We start from the raw sequence: 16,598 nt of genomic DNA on the forward strand, positions 1-16,598 counted from the left end.
CTCATGACCTAGAAATAAGTGAACGTTATTAGATAAATTTTGGAAACAACTAGAAAACCTAAGTATTGTATTGCCTCTAAAGGTTGGGGAGCACAATTCAAGTACGTTGGTCATCTTGAAGATTGTTGCAATTCATAAATTAAGCTAATACCATCAGAATAAGTAGAGTTCCTCAAGCTTCGTTCAACAATGGTTCTAAAGATGATCAGTTCAACTAGTGATGTCGGTATTAAATTGGTTGACAGTTATAACAATGTTGGGATTTGATCAGTTCAAGTTGACCTGGTATGCTAAAATAATTGATATGAATCTTGAATACCATGAATCATCGATTCATCCTTATTAGATTAAGTTGCTAAGAATCCATTAGAAATCATAATGTCTAAAATGCTCTTGTTGGCCTGAATAATGGAATCACTCTCAGTGAATTTGAATCTTGAATTATTCTAATGTAAAGGTTCTTGAACATCTTCCTGATGTACATGAATAATAAAGGGGTTTTAAAGTATCAACTTTAAATGTCTGTTTAGATCCATTAGTAATCGATCCCTTTTAATAAAACCTCGTTCTTAGAATCCGATCAAATTAGATAAGTTTTATGCTTTCCATTCCTAATAACTACCAAGTACCTCTGAAAAATACTTGGATCCTCTATTGTGTTCCCAATGTACTACATGACTTTTTATATGTTTTGAAATGTGTTTGATCGAAATTTATTGATTTATCGGCCTATGAATCATGGTTACATGGTATGAGTTCTCCAATTACAGTTTTCACCAAAAAATATGATTGTTCCTGATTTTTTGAATCGTGGAATTTACTGGTTTATAGACTATGGTTTCTTGTGTTCACTGGTTGCTACTTGAACTGTTTTATTGAAACATTTCTCGGGTAGGCTAGAGAATGGAAGTTCAGCTCTAATCAAGCTGGTAAATCCTTACGGACCTAAGATGACCCTTGGGTAGGCTCTGAGTCCCCGAGACTTTCTTGGGTAGGCTCCCAAGGCCCTGAGAACTTTCTTGAGTAGGCTCTCAGGTTCTAATAGGTTGCCTTAGGTTGGCTCCTTATACCCAATGGGTATAAGGTTACCCTATGGATGCAGTTCTAGGGAACTGCATACGGTGTATAGGTGGAGGGAAGTTATACAGTTTATTTCATTATCACATTTATGAGATTTTACTACATCACGATCTAGATATTATATTTTAATGTTAAAATTGATTTCTATTGGATTCTATATGGGTAGGATTCTGGAGTATGGAGGTTCAGCTATCATCCAACTGGTAAATCCTTACGAACCTAAGGTGACCCTTAGGTAGGCTCCGAGGCCTTGAGATACTCTCTTGGGTAGGCTCTCGGGCCCCAAGGTATCCCCTTAAGGTGGATCCCTTTGTTGTGTGCTTAGGGTAAACCCTTATGGATGCATTTTTGGGGAACTGCATAACGATGTTCAGATGAACGGTACTACTATGGTTTTGAAAATATGTTTTAAACGGTTAATGTTTTAAAAATATCTATATTTTTCGTTAGTTTTGGTTGGAACACACTAGACATCCTATTCCAATATCTTGAAAACATGGTACTCTGAAGGTTTCCTATGAATTGAGATCTTCATGACTTTTACTCGATGAACTAACAGTGGAACCCCAGCTCATCCCGAAAACCTGTATACTTCTGAATCAATAAGGAAATTTTATTTCTTTCCATTTATCTGTATTTCCTTCAACATCATTTAGTAGTTTTGTATTACTGAGCTTCCCAAAGTTCACTCTTTTAATCACAATTTCAGGTTAAAAGAATCAAACATGTACAACTATCGACATCATTAAAGGAGTTCCATCGGGGTTTCTTACAGAGTACAGTGCATGTGATTAAGGGGCATGTAGGTTGTATTTTATTTTATATATGAGTCTAAAACTATTTTATTTCTGAATATTGGTAAATTTTACTTTTGTATTTATAATTTGTTTTATGATTTTACATGTTTTAACAAAAAAATTAATTTTTCTGTGATTTTTACGATGGGTTGCTCCAGTGGCCCTAATGTGACACCCCGAATAAGATCGGGTTACTCACATCAATCTGTGGGTGTTACATTTAGTGGTATCAGAGCTTAGGTTGAGTTGAGTTTTTCTAGATAGACCGGCCAATGGAATGTCATAGGATGTCTAGTTAGTACATGACCCTAGGCTATAAATGTACTCCTCTAAGCCGGAACTCCAAGGTCGAGTCCATCTCTGTAACCAGATAACCTAAGTTTTCTATTTGTTAAGCTCAACCTATGCATAAAAAGAATACCAGTAATGTTTTTCCAAATTATGTAAAGTGCCTCACGAGTATTGTGAGAGTTACTTATCCAAATTCTGGCCCGATTCCAGAAATAAAATTGGAACATGTTACCGCTCTATGAACCTAGTCTCGTAGCCAAGGTCAAATTATTTTCACAAGGATAATTCTATTCAAATTATTTTATTAGGATGACGAAGAGTTCTGACGAGAATGTATATTTAGTTGGTTAAGGATTAGTAGATGACTTGTACTTCTGTAAAAGCTACCTGAAGATATTAAAGAATTGTTGAAAGCTTCACTTTTGTGACTTAAGTGAATTTCGAGGACAAAATTATTTTATGGGGAGAAGAGTTGTCACATCCCAATTTAAAGAATAGATTTTTGTAAGTTTAAAAATAAAGTTTAAAGTATGAGTTAATTAATAGTTGGGTCCACTAGGAATATTGAAAAGGTTAGGGACTTTGGGGGTAAATTTGTCCTTCTTAGGTTACTATAAAATTAGTAGCTTCTAGAGTTAACTTTAAAATTCAGCTTTTGATTGATATTATTTTTATTATAATAATTATTATTATTGTTATAATTTAGAAATTTGAGAAACACACACTAATGGATGATATTTTTCTTTATGCTTAGTTTTAAATCGAGTAATGGGAACTCTATAATGAAGAAAACCATATACCCTTTTTGTTATATATGATAGTCAACCAATTTTTTTCCTGGCCAACTCGGTTCACCAGAATAGTGACCGACCAATCATCATCGTGAACTAAAACGAACCATCTTAAAGCCTCAATAAAAAAACCCAATAACCCGTCCCATTAATAATTTGGCTTCGGAACAGATAATCGAATCTAATTTTAGTAAGGAATCATTCAACAAACGGTCATCAAAGAGAATGACATACGATAATCGATCCTCTCGAGCAGCTTGGTAACCACCTGTAACACAAAACAACGATTCTATCAAACTCCAAGAGGTGCAAACGAGATAGAAATCCAATGAAACTTTTGGTTTCTGGTTCCAATGATATGGGTCACCGTCAAGAAATCGCAATGGTGGAGATGTTCCTAACAGCAAAGCGACCAATATATCTCGAAAGTAACTCCATCCATCGGTGAACGACGGAGATCGGGGAGGTTGAAGCTCACGATGGTTGAAACTTCTCTTGTATATCTCCGACAATCCATGGAGTTTCTCGATGATCGGAGTTCGTATTCTTGATGAGGAGACCAAGATGCTTAAGTGGTGGAGTTATGGCTTCGACCGATGACCGGTGATGGTGGCCATCCTGGTGTTCTATGCGTTTGACTATTGGTTGATGAAGCTTTCTTGCTTCACTTTTAGAGCACGGTAAAGCTTAAAATTTTTTGAAAATATTAAATGTGTTGAAGTAGAAATCAAGCATTGGTACAGAGCGCAAGTGATTTTGAAATATGTGATAAAGTGAAAAGGGAGAATTTCAAGGTGAGTCATCCAAGTTTGGTAAAAGATTAACCTTTTCTTCAAGCTTTCAAATTGTTTTGATTATGGCATAATGTTTTTATAAGATCAATTTAGTCCATGATTTTATAAATAAATATTATTATGACACCATAAGTTTCAATTTTGCCTATTGAGTCCCTAAATTATTATTTTAGATTCTAATAAGTTATTTTTCATGGCAAGGAAAATTATTTATAATCAATTTCGTGATAGAGATGGTCCGAACCCAAAGTCTGTTTTGCCAAATTTGCACTCGGTAGGATGTGTTTCAGTAATTTCTCTTCGGAATCAAATTTGGTTTTTCGATTAAGTTCAGTTTCTGACGTAAAATTGTTTGCTATGTATCCAAGGAATTATTGGACGTTGAATTAAAGTTCGAGGGCGATCAAATGAATTTTAAATGGTCGATCGATATGGCATGAAAATCGAGGTAATACTCTACTACATTTTGTATGCTTTTCGGAACTCATTGATAGATGGTAAATACATGAAAGGAAATGATTGTTTCATTAGATGTGTTTAACTATCATTGGATTCAGTTGAAAATTTGAATAAAGAAACAACGTTGTATAAGACTCAGACGACCTGGAAAAGATAAACTGGAAGATCGATCGGAAATAGTTATAAGTTCAGTTATTCAATAATAAATGAATTGATTTCAAGATCCGTAAATTTTGATAGATTTCTTTAAAGGTTAAATATCAAGATTATTTGGAAAAGAATTACCAAAATGTCATCGAGCTATGAAATAACTAAAATAACCTCCATTGATCAAATGAACAAAATACCCTGAATGCTAAAGGAATTAGAATACTTTCAAGCCTAATTTATTAAAAGTAATGCCACTGACATAATTGAGTGGAATGAGGATGATACGCTTAAAGTGTAAAAAGTACATTGGATGGCTATGATAATAGAGACGACATGGGAACTCATATCTTGATCCACATGAACCTTTGAATCATTGATTTAAATTCCGGATCTATATTGGAATGCCCTTGAAGGGTAAAATGACGCAAAGAACGTCTAAGCTCTATAATAACTAAATACCCTCCAGCTCTGAAGTGAATAAATCAACCTTGTATACCAAAATAACTATTATATGACCTAGTCGAACTGAATGGAAATATCACATGTATCCGAATTTTGAAAACGTTCAAATTACTCTGGAAAATCTGAAGTGATCGGGATATATTTAACTACTAAATGACCTAAATACCCTCATGACCTAGAAATAGGTAAATATTATTGGATAAATTCTGGAAACAATGAGAAAACCTGAGTATTGTATCACCTCTAAAGGTTGGGGAGTACAATTCAAGTACGTTGGTCATCTTGAAGACTGTTGCAATTCATAAATTAAGCTAATACCATCAGAATAAGTTGAGTTCCTCAAGCTCCAATCAACGATGGTTCTGAAGATGATTAGCTCGACTTGTGTTGTCGGTATTAAAATGGTTGACAAGTTTCACAATGTTGGGATTTGATCAGTTCGAGTTGACCCGGTATCCTAAAATAATTGACATTAATCTTGAATACCATGAATCATCGGTTCATCCTTTTTAGATTAAGTTGCTAAGAATCCACTAGAAATCGTAATGTCTAAAATTCCCTTGTTGGTCTGAATAATGGAATCACTCTCAGTGAATTGGAATCTTGAATTATTCTATTGTAAAGGTTCGTTAACACCTTCTTGATGCACCTGAATTATAAAGGGGTTCTAAAGTATCAACTTTAAATGTCTGTTTAGATCCATTAGTAATTGACCCCTTTTAATAGGACCATGATCATAAAAACTAATCAAATTACATAAGTTTCATGTTTTCCATTCCTGATAACTACCAAGTGCTTGTAAAAAATACTTGGATTCTCTAATGTGTTCCCCATGTACTAAATGACTGTTTATATGTTTTGAAATGCGTTTGACCAAAATTTATTGATTTACTGGCCTATGAATCATGGATACATGGTATGTGTTCTCCAATTACGGTTTTCACCAAAAAATATGATCATTCATGATTTTTGGAATCATGGAATTTACTGGTTTATTGAATATGGTTTCTTGTGTTCACTGGTTGCTACTTGAACTATTTTATTGAAGAAAAAAAATTTGTGTGGCCTGGAGAATGGATTTTCGGATCTAATCAAGCTGGTAAATTCTTACGGACTTAAGATGACCCTTGGGTAGGCTCTGATGCCCCGGAGACTTTCTTGGGTAGGCTCTTAAGGCCCCGAGAACATTCTAGGTAGTCTCTCAGGCCCCAAGAGGTTGCCTTAGGTTGGCTCCTTTTACCCAATGAGTATAAAGTTGCCCTATGGATGCAGTTCTGGGGAACTACATACTTTTGTATAGGTGGAGGTTAGTTATATAGTTTATTTCATTGTCAAATTTACGAGATTTTACTGGATCACGATCTAGATATTACAGTTTACTATTAAAACTGATTTCTACTGGATACTATATGGGTAGGATTCTGGAGTATGGAGGTTCAGCTCTTATCAAGCTGGTAATTATATACGGACCTAAGTTGACCCTTGGGTAGGCTCCGAGGCCCTGAGATACTTTCTTGGGTAGGCTCTTGGGCCCCAAGGCATCCCTTTAGGGTGGTTCCCTTTGGTGTGTGCATAGGGTAAACCCTTATGGATGCAGTTATGGGGAACTTCATAATGGTGTTCAGATAAAGGGTTCTACTATGGTTTTGAAAATATGTTTTAAACGGTTAATGTTTTAAAAAGATCTATATTTTTCACTAGTTTTGGTTGGAACACACTAGACATCTTATTCTAATATCTTGAAAACATGGTACTCTGAAGGTTTCCTATGAACTGAGATCTTCATGACTTTTACTTGATGAACTAACAGTAGAACCCTAGCTCATCCCGAAAATCTGTATACTTCTGAATCAACAAGGAAATTGTATTTCTTTCCATTTATTTTATTACTGAGCTTCCGAAAGTTCACTTTTTTCTTACCATTTCAGGTTAAAAGAATCAAACCTGTGCAGCTATCAACATCAGTAAATGAGTTCTGTCGGCGTTGCTTGCTGAGTATAGTGCATGTGATTAGGGCGTATGTAGGTTGTATTTTATTTTATATAGGAGTCTAAAACTTTTTTATTTCTGAATATTGGTAAGTTTTACTTTGGTTTTATGATTTTACATGTTTTAACAAAAAAATTAATTTTTCTGGCATTTTTACGGTGGGTCGCTCCGGTGGCCCTAATGTGACATCCTGAATAAGATCGGGTCACCTGTATCGGTCTGTTGGTGTAACATTTGCGTTGAAACCAACATACTTGCTCATTAAAATGCCAATACCACAGTGTGTAATTAGCTACTTTTGGATGCTAGAGATCGGTGCTCGTATGGGAAGACCTAGCTAGTATTTGCTTCGTCTGGATCTCCTTCATTGGCCGTGTGGGTGCCGTTTAGGTTATTGCTACTTCGTCCCTACTCTATTAATGTCGTCGTTGGCCGTAGCCATGGGAAGCTCAGTCGTGGATCCCTTGGCCATGAGATTGTTGTCGTTGTAGTTTTGTCATCGACAATCCTTTTTTTCAGCACTGGCATAAATTATATTCGAATCGTAAGCTACTGTCAGGACTTTTGAATTCGTCAAAAATATTATTATTCATCATTGAGTATGATTTAATTTGGAAATTGTGGAATGGTATTTAACTCAAACGTTAGCAAATTTTGCAGGTGAAATTGAACCGAGAGCCAAGTTACCGCCATTGCCTCGGTTACTCACGAACTTCGAAACGAATCGAGTTGATCGTGCTAACCATGAGAAAAAAATTAATTATTTTTTTGGACTTTTAGTTGTCGTTAACCTTATAATATTTTAGTAATTAATTAAATTATTTTTGTAGGTTTTGATTTGGGTTGACCTACCGCTCGAGCTGACCGTGGTAGAGGGTATTACTGACGTTAGCTTTAATTAGGTGTGTATTTTTTATGGTGCTATATTAATTGTTTAATTTCTTGTTTGTTTGGTTGGTTGAAATATGACTGGAGGCTTGTCTGTTTGTAACGCTGAAGGAATTACCTCAGTAGAATGAGTTCAGGGTTTTCCCCAACAAATAGTTATATGTAAGATTTATATCCATCACGACGAACTCCATGTTTTAAATTGATGGACCAATTAATAAAGTGACATCAATCTTCCCTATAACACCCCTCTGAGTTCCACCAAAGGCCCGAACGACATTTTGATAAGCCTTTATACAAGAATCATCTATCGACAATCTTTGTAAATGTGTCAGAGGCATAACGTTAAGTGTCGATCTGTTATCAATTAATACTCCAGGTAAACGTGCTCATTATAGTGAATAGTAATGTTTAAGGCTTTCACGAATCCCATTCCTCCTTCTGGGTCTCACCATCAGTAAAAGTGATCTGCAGCGACGTGCCCCACTTTACGATTAAGCATGTTCATAGATATATTGTCGAAACGATTTTTTTCTTAAAATGAAAAAAGTGAGATTTTAAAAACCACACATTTTTAATTATCTCTTTCAAATGATTTTTAATTTAAAAACAAATGCGATTTAAAAAACCTCTCGATTCGAAAAATTTGGGATTCTTTAAAAATAAAAACATATGGTTCGATAAGTCACCACCAATCTTTGATTAGGGTGTGATTGGGTACCCAAAAAAATGTTTTGTCATTTTAAATAAAAATTAATTTTAATTAAAATAACAAATTGAGGTCTGCGTTACCAAAAATAAATTCGGGAGTCGATTACGTGTGGGGAAGGATTAGCACCCCCACAATGCCCTAAATTGGTACCTAAACAATTAATTAACGTCTTTGCAATGAACTTTACAAATTCGAACTTAATTTGATTTTTGATCCCATAAAACAAAGATGTGAATTTAATAATATTCAAAAGCACCCAAATAAATTAAATTAAAATTATCAAGTCATTTTAGAAAGATAAAGAATGTTCGATTATTTACAAATATCGAGACCAGATCTTAAAAGTTATAACAACCTTTTCTCGATAAATTTAAATAGCCGAACATTTGTTTTTCTTCCATTCCCAAATTTTAAAGTGATGGATCAATTTTTAGGCATCACTAATGAGATACACTTTTATTTTAAAATCATTAAAAGCGGACCTCAAATGCGTTATGACAACCCACTTAAAACAATTTTAAATTAAAAGTGTTTTACCCTTAATCCAATTATGTAATATGTCGAGTTATGCACATGAGGATATCATACAAATTGTGTAAAAAAGGATGTCATGCAAAAATTAATTAAACAAAATTAAAAAATGTCATATAACGTGACATACAAAAAATTTTATACATATATTTTAATTAAAAATCATAAACCATGCATATTAACATATAATGTACAAATGTGACTTAAATACAAAATGAAACATGACATGCTAAACTATAAATTTAATATATAATATATATATATATATAATATATTATATATATATATAAAGAGAGAGAGGGTAAGGAAAAAAAAATAGAACCAATCCCAAACCAACTCAGTATGAGAATCCTGACATGTTTCCATACCAAAAGAGTTACCCAAATGTTACAGTTTATGAACAAGATTCCACAATAATAGACTCCATGATAGCTAGTTCCCATTTCCCAAGCATTGTTTCCTCCAAAGACTAGAATAGACGATGAAAAGATGTACTTTTTAAACCTCAGTATCCTGCTTCAGCTCTTACTTTCATTCTTGTTCACAAACCCTCCAGCTCCAGTGAATTTTTCTCGGGTAATACTCTTTGAAGAAATAACAGTTCAAAAGCCTAGGCATAGTCACCTCCCTTCCCAGCCTTATGTGATTACGAGCATATACATCACATAGATCGTTGACATGCAAAATGCAAATCGATAAAACGATGAGGAAATATATCACAGAAACGCAATGTCATGTAGGAAATAAGACAAAACCCAACAAGTAAAATTCAAATCCTTCTCTCCCCAGTAGCTAAAACATCGAAAAGAAAGAAGAATGTTCGTCGTAAAGAAATGAAATCGCAGCAAACCCAACTCATAAAAGCAAAGCGAAAGCTAATCGTGAAGCTAAAATAGATTAAGAAATATCAATGATGGATAGAGAAAAAAGATGGAAAAGAGTACTCGAGTTTCTCTTGAGAAGTAGAAGATTGGCTCCCATCAGAATCATCTTCGTTTTCTCCATCTTCATCGTCATCTTCATCTTCTTCGTAGGCTTGGAGTTGTTAAGCTTGTTGGTTTTGTTCATCGGGATCTTGTTTCTGGCACTCTTACTCTTGTTCCGTCTCGGGCTGTTGTTCATCCACTTGGGTTGTGTCACCCTCAGCTTCAAGTTGGCCATCTTCGTTCCGAGATTGAAAGCAACTTTCCTGTACTTCGATCGCGGGAAACAACAAACGCTGAAGGGTAACGCCCTTTCCTGCTCTCTTTTTTTTCTTCCTCCCCTTTCACCAACCCCATTGATAGTGGTTAATTGTCGATAAAACCCAACCTCCATTTACAGTTTCTTTATCTCTTCTCATGATCATGGAACCCAATTTTTTGGGTAACTCCTGATAACTTGCTAGTTATCATACATGGCTGAGAAGAACCTTTTTTTTTTCGTTTATTGCAGATACATCCATGCGTGCAAATTTGGACCATCGGATCACCATTTTGTTGGGCCTACAATTATATAATATGTAAAAAAATAAGTAAAGTTAAATTTAATAATAATATAATATATATTTAAAAATTTCAAAAAATAACATAACATAACCGAAATAAAATTATAATATAATAGAAAAAATCTCCGGACGAAAACACGTGTCTACATATATCCTATGGCACAAAAGTTTAATTGAGCATTTTAATAAATCATTTTAGTGCACATCTAAATTCATCAACGATACTATGCTTACTGTGTTTTAGAAATTTCAAGAACTCTTAAGCATGTGCCTTAGTCATCGATTCATTAATTTTTGGAGGAATCTCCTTTTCAAAAATATTTTGAGGTAGTGGTGCCTTGGGCCTATTTTTCACCTTTTCATCCTCCTTCAATGTTTCAGGGCGAGAATAACATCTTCCAGTTCTTGTGAAATGTCCTAATTCACTTATCACTATTATAGGGCCTTTTTCTTTCTCATCTGGTTTGACATTCACTTCTTCCAACATTGGTGATGCTTCAAATTCTCTCAATACGGAGATATTGGTGGTATAGCTTATGAGTATCCTAGAAAGGAAATGGTGTTGGAGTATTGATTATTATTTTAGAAGTTATCGAGGCTGGATTCACTGCCTTTGGTCTTACAGTGATCACAACATGTTTCCTTAGTCCATACTCAGATGTTCACACGTCCACTTCTTTCATCTGCTCAACCTTTTCAAAGAACTTTAATCTCCTTATTATCAATCATTAATTGGATTAAACTTCTAAACTTAGGATAGTGTTGAATCTTGTTCCCTGTTCTCTAGTGGAACTCATAAAAAAATTAATTTCAACGTGGTTACACTTTAGACCCTGACTGATAAGCCCATCCTTTGTTAACTACTTGAAAACCCAACTCAACAGATACTTAATTTAAGACATGCATCTTTTCAATCTCTTGCAATTCTCCTAATGGATAGCGTTCACTCCTCGACCACCATGATTTGACAACAAGTTTTTTTCCACATCTCTAGTAGTGTTTGTTGGTAATGCTCAGTCCCACATAGAATTGGAAATACTAGTGGGAATGGTATTTAAGGTTCACATTCTCCACTCCCTTGTTGAGTGATAGAGAACAAGGCATGGTAATATGTGTCTTTGACACATCCTCACGAATACTATCTTTTAAGAGAAAATTCATAAGGAATTCTTCTCCGAAATATTAAATGAAAAATGTGAAAGTTTCATTTGATATTTATATGCTACTGAGATTGTTAAAGTTTGAATATTTCAGATGATCATAACTGATTATTAGTTGTTTGAAATTAAATAAATTAAACTGTTATTTTCCTAAATTAAATCAGAATTTAAGATGTATCTGGAATGATTTCAAGCTTTGTTCATGGGAGAGACAAACTGTTAATATCAGGAGTTATAGGAGTTATCTGATTTAATTTCAGGAGTTATAACTATTTAATTTTTTTGCAATGAACATGGACTCTTTTTTGAGCCAGGTTCATCAAGAGGAGTTACAAAAAGGGTTTAAAATCAGAATTAAAATCAAATTTAATTTGATTTTCTTGTTGGATGGATTTACCCTTACTTCTAGCCTATAAATAGAGAGCTAAATTCAGCTTCTCAACTCACACTCTTTACAATTAGAATTCACTCTCCAAGTGTTTTCTAAAGTTGTTCTCTCCGTGCTTTCCGATCAGAAGTGCAATACCACCAGCAATCCACTCCGGTTTCGGGTGTACAGAATTCGAAGCGGCCGTGTTAACCTCAGGGGACGGTCCGCCTACTGCAGCGATTACACACATCGAGGCAAATTTGTTTCTAAGGCAGTGGTTAATACCACGACACGGTTAATTGTTTCTTTGTTTACATATTTCAATATATATTTTTCCAGTCAATGCTAATGCCTCGTTTTGCAGCAGTCTATTTTACCAACAATTTAGAAACGAATTCGAATTGTTGCATGATATTTGTAAAAGGAACGATGAAACTACATGTTGGATTCGAGTTTGTAAGTGTGAACTCAAATGTCGGTTTAACCTTGCATCAAAGTGGTACGTAATATTTTGATATAGATTATTATTATCGTGGTTCGATGCAGCCTGATGCAAGTGACGATGCCATGAATTTTAGTTGTTTCTATGTTTTAATGCTTGAATTATTAATATTTATATGCTTTCAATGTTTTAAATATTAGCTATTATTTGGTGTAACAGTATGCTTAATGATTTTAAGATGGATATACGTTAGGTACATTTGAAAGCAATTATAACTATTTTAACTACAATCAACATCCTTTAATAAATGCTTTATGAAGTTTAAAGGATAACAGTTATATTATTAATTTGTAGTTTTAATGTTGTGTTATAAGCTTTTGTGCATGATAATATGTTATCATGATTAATCTGGAACGTTGGTGTTTAATGTACATCGGTTGAGTATGCATTAGTAGTATTTTTTAATTGATGATTCATTTGAATTTTAATGGATTAATATTTGAATAAAAAATTAAAAATATTCATGTGAGTTGTGAATAGATATTTATTAGAAATTATAGCACTTTAAATGCTATTGTGAAGAATGGATGTACATAAGTTATAAAATTTATAATGGTAACTTATGTAAATAAATGTTTTTGACGTCTACATTGTTTGCATTTATAAATGCATAATAATATATTAATCATGTGGTTTGAGAGATTAATATTATATTAATACATCATCAATATGATAATCTTTGAATAATATTCACATGTTCTATCATGTGTTAGTTAAGTGAATAGTGATGACTGATTCATGAGAAGATATGTAATTATTTATTTATGTATTGAGGAAATTAGTATGACACTTGAAAATCAAGGTGAAATAATTATAAATTATTTTATCATACTAATAATTTCATTTGAGAAATTTATTAAAGACAACATGATAGTTGTAATTTTGGAGAATCACGAAGATGATGATGTTGAATGAGAAGATTCTTCAAACCGAATAGTTATTAAATTCGGGTTTGATTCCATAATTTCTTGAAGATAAGGAACCCAAATCCTAAAGATAAGGATCTTGTCACTATCAATAAATTATTTTAATTATTGTTAGTAAATTAATTTCGTGACTAACCATGTATATTCTTCATTTGACTTCAGAAGATACAAAATAGATGTTGGTTCAGATGAAGTGATTGTCATGATGAATTTTGGGATCATGTTGATTAAAAATGATGATGCAAAGAATGAAGTTGTATGCATGGTGAACAAGTCTATTTGGAATTATGATTCTACCTGCGAGGTCAGATTATTTATACTTGTTGCATGTTAATTCATGCCTTTTAAATACATGAATTAGATTGCAAGAGCCTTTAAGATAGTCTTTAAAACTCAGTGAATACTATGAAATGAGATAAAACCACTAGTAAAGGCTAAGGTAGTACCATTATGGCTAAGGTGGTAGTGTGAGGCCAAAAATATATATGCTTAATAAGATACTATTGTGAGTAAAAGTATCAAAAGAAAGCCTTAAGAAAGAGAAAATCTATAAATAATTTATTGGAAAATAGTGTGATGAGTATGAAAGTGCATGTCTAGGATTGGTTCTATGAAGACTTGGTACTTAAGCGTGCCTAGTGCACCACCTCTCTTTCATAGAAACCTACCTGGTGCATTGTTCATTACTATGCTCACTATTCCAATTTATAAAATACTATGACAAGATAAAAACTCTTAAAACTTAGTGCAGAAGTTAAAAGAGTAGAGATTAATTTGGTTGAGTGGAATACCAAATTTAGTCATAGTAAATAAAATATATGATGATCTCTTTAAGGCTAATATGTTGAATATCATGAATGAGAATATACTAGACATTATTGCTACTAAAAGTGTGTTGTAGCTATTAAATCTCTTTAAGTGATTTTCCTAAGTAGTGGAAAGAAAAGAGATTATCTACTTCATAATGGTTTATGCATTTTAATCTTAATGATTTGTAACTTCTCAAAACTTTGAGAATTATGTGTAAACAAAACTTGAGTTTGTTAAAATATAGTTTTATGGCTAAAACTCATAACAAACATTACTCTAGTATGAGTAAGTACTTGTTTACACGTTTTACAAGACACTTATGGATATCCTAAAATATTAGAAATGTGGGGGTGTCTTAAAATGTAGATTAAATGCATAAACTTAAATAGAAAATATTCTATCAACTTCTTCTAGTATTCCTGCCAGGTCTTCTCAAGAAATTGATTTCGAGACTAGAAGAAGTAAAAGGCTATTTGGACCAAATTTTATCACTTCCTTTATTTCTGAGATAAATGATTTAGACTCTCTTTCTGATCATATAGCTTAAATATTATAAGAGGATCCTAAAAGGCTATAAGATCTATCGATACTAGTTCTAGAAAAGTGCTATAAATGATGAGCTAGAATCGATAATGTCTAATCATACTTGAGAATTAGTTTACATGCCTAGAGGATTTAAACCAATCTGTAACAAATGAATATTCCGGAAGGAAATGAGACCAGATGGTTTGATCCAGTGGTATAAGGCAAGGCTAGTTGTCAAAGGGTTGTTTTAGACTACTTTGATCCTTACTCTCCCATTATGAACATCTCAATGATCCGTGCATTATTTGCACTAGTCTCCATTCATAAGTTGCGAGTACATCAAATAGATGTTAAGACTGCATTTTTGAAAGGAGATCTAGATGAGAAGATCTATATGAGAACAATGGTACAAGAAATTTAATAAAACTATACTTAGTTTTGGTTTTGTTGTGAATGGTTCAGATGCTTGCGTGTATTCGAGGATGTTTGATACTGATTACGTCATCATAAGTTTTTTATGTTGATGATATGTTGATTTTCAGTTCTAACATTGAGTCCATTAACAAAACATACGGTTTCTTGTCCACTAAATTTGAGATGATGGATCTGGGAGAAGTTGATGTAATCTTAGGAGTCAAAATTACTGGAAAGGGATTTTCTTTATGTCAAGCACACTATCTTGAGAAAGTGTTAAAAAATTTAAAAGTTTTGATGTCGTCCCTGTTCGAACTCTTGTGACACTAGCATATATCTCTTTAAGAATAAAGGAAGTAGCGTTTCCCAAACAGAATATGCTAAATTAATCAGAATTTTAATGTTCTTAAAGAACTATACTCTGCCCGATATTGCTTATGCTGTGAGTAGACTAAGTAGATATACTCATAATCCGAGTGGTGAACACTCGATTGCTCTTAGACGCTTACTAAAGTATCTTAAGTGTACTTTGGATTGGAAACTTGATTTTTGTTGGCTATCTTGTGGTACTAAAAGGATATTGTGATGCCAACTAGGTTTCTGATAATGATGAGGTAAGCTCTACGAGTGGGTATGTTTTTACTTTAGATGGAGCAGCAATCTTGTGAAAATCATCAAAGCATACATGTATTGCTCGTTCTACCATGGAGTCAAAGTTTATAGCTCTTGACCTAGCTGGGCAAGAAGCCGAGTGGCTTATAAGCTTGTTAGCAAATATTTTGTTGTGGGGAAGACCGACTCCTCCGATTTCATTATTGTGTGATTCACAAACTGTGATATCTGTGGTTAAGAACCAAGCTTACAATGGTAAGAAAAGACACATTCGCATAAGACATGAATCAGTTAGACACTTAATAAAGAATGGAGTTCTCTCTTTAGAGTATGTGAAGTCGGAAAGGAACCTAACAGATCCTTGGTCCTAGATTCGTCGAGGGGGATGGGCCTAAAGCCCATTGGTTGAGAAATTCATGATGGATACACAACTTAGTTATCTAAGTTCCATGTGGTCAAACGAAACCATGGAAAGACTCATAGTGCACATTCCTACTGCCTAACCCTATGATGAATAATGTGCATGCCCAGGATGAGCTTAATTGCTCTTAATAAATTCATAGCCCATGCTTTGGGTGGTCTTAGTGAGAAAGACTTGATGAATTTACTGATTTTGGTTGAATATCTATTCTTAATAAGTTCATAACCCAGAGTTGAGTGGGTAGTTCTAATCGCGAAGGACTAGATGAACTTACCGCTTGAGAGGATGAGTTTTATTAAACTCTTAATGAATTCAAACCCAAGAGTTTGGGAGTTCCTACTGAGAAGGACATATTGAATGAGAGTTCCTAGTGAGAAGGACATATTGAATTCACCAAATTATGATGTTGAATATTTTATTCTTAATGA

The sequence above is a fragment of the Hibiscus syriacus genome, unplaced genomic scaffold (assembly GCF_006381635.1).
Source record: "Hibiscus syriacus cultivar Baekdansim isolate YM2019G1 unplaced genomic scaffold, ASM638163v2 tig00117017_pilon, whole genome shotgun sequence".
Classification (NCBI taxonomy): domain Eukaryota; kingdom Viridiplantae; phylum Streptophyta; class Magnoliopsida; order Malvales; family Malvaceae; genus Hibiscus; species Hibiscus syriacus.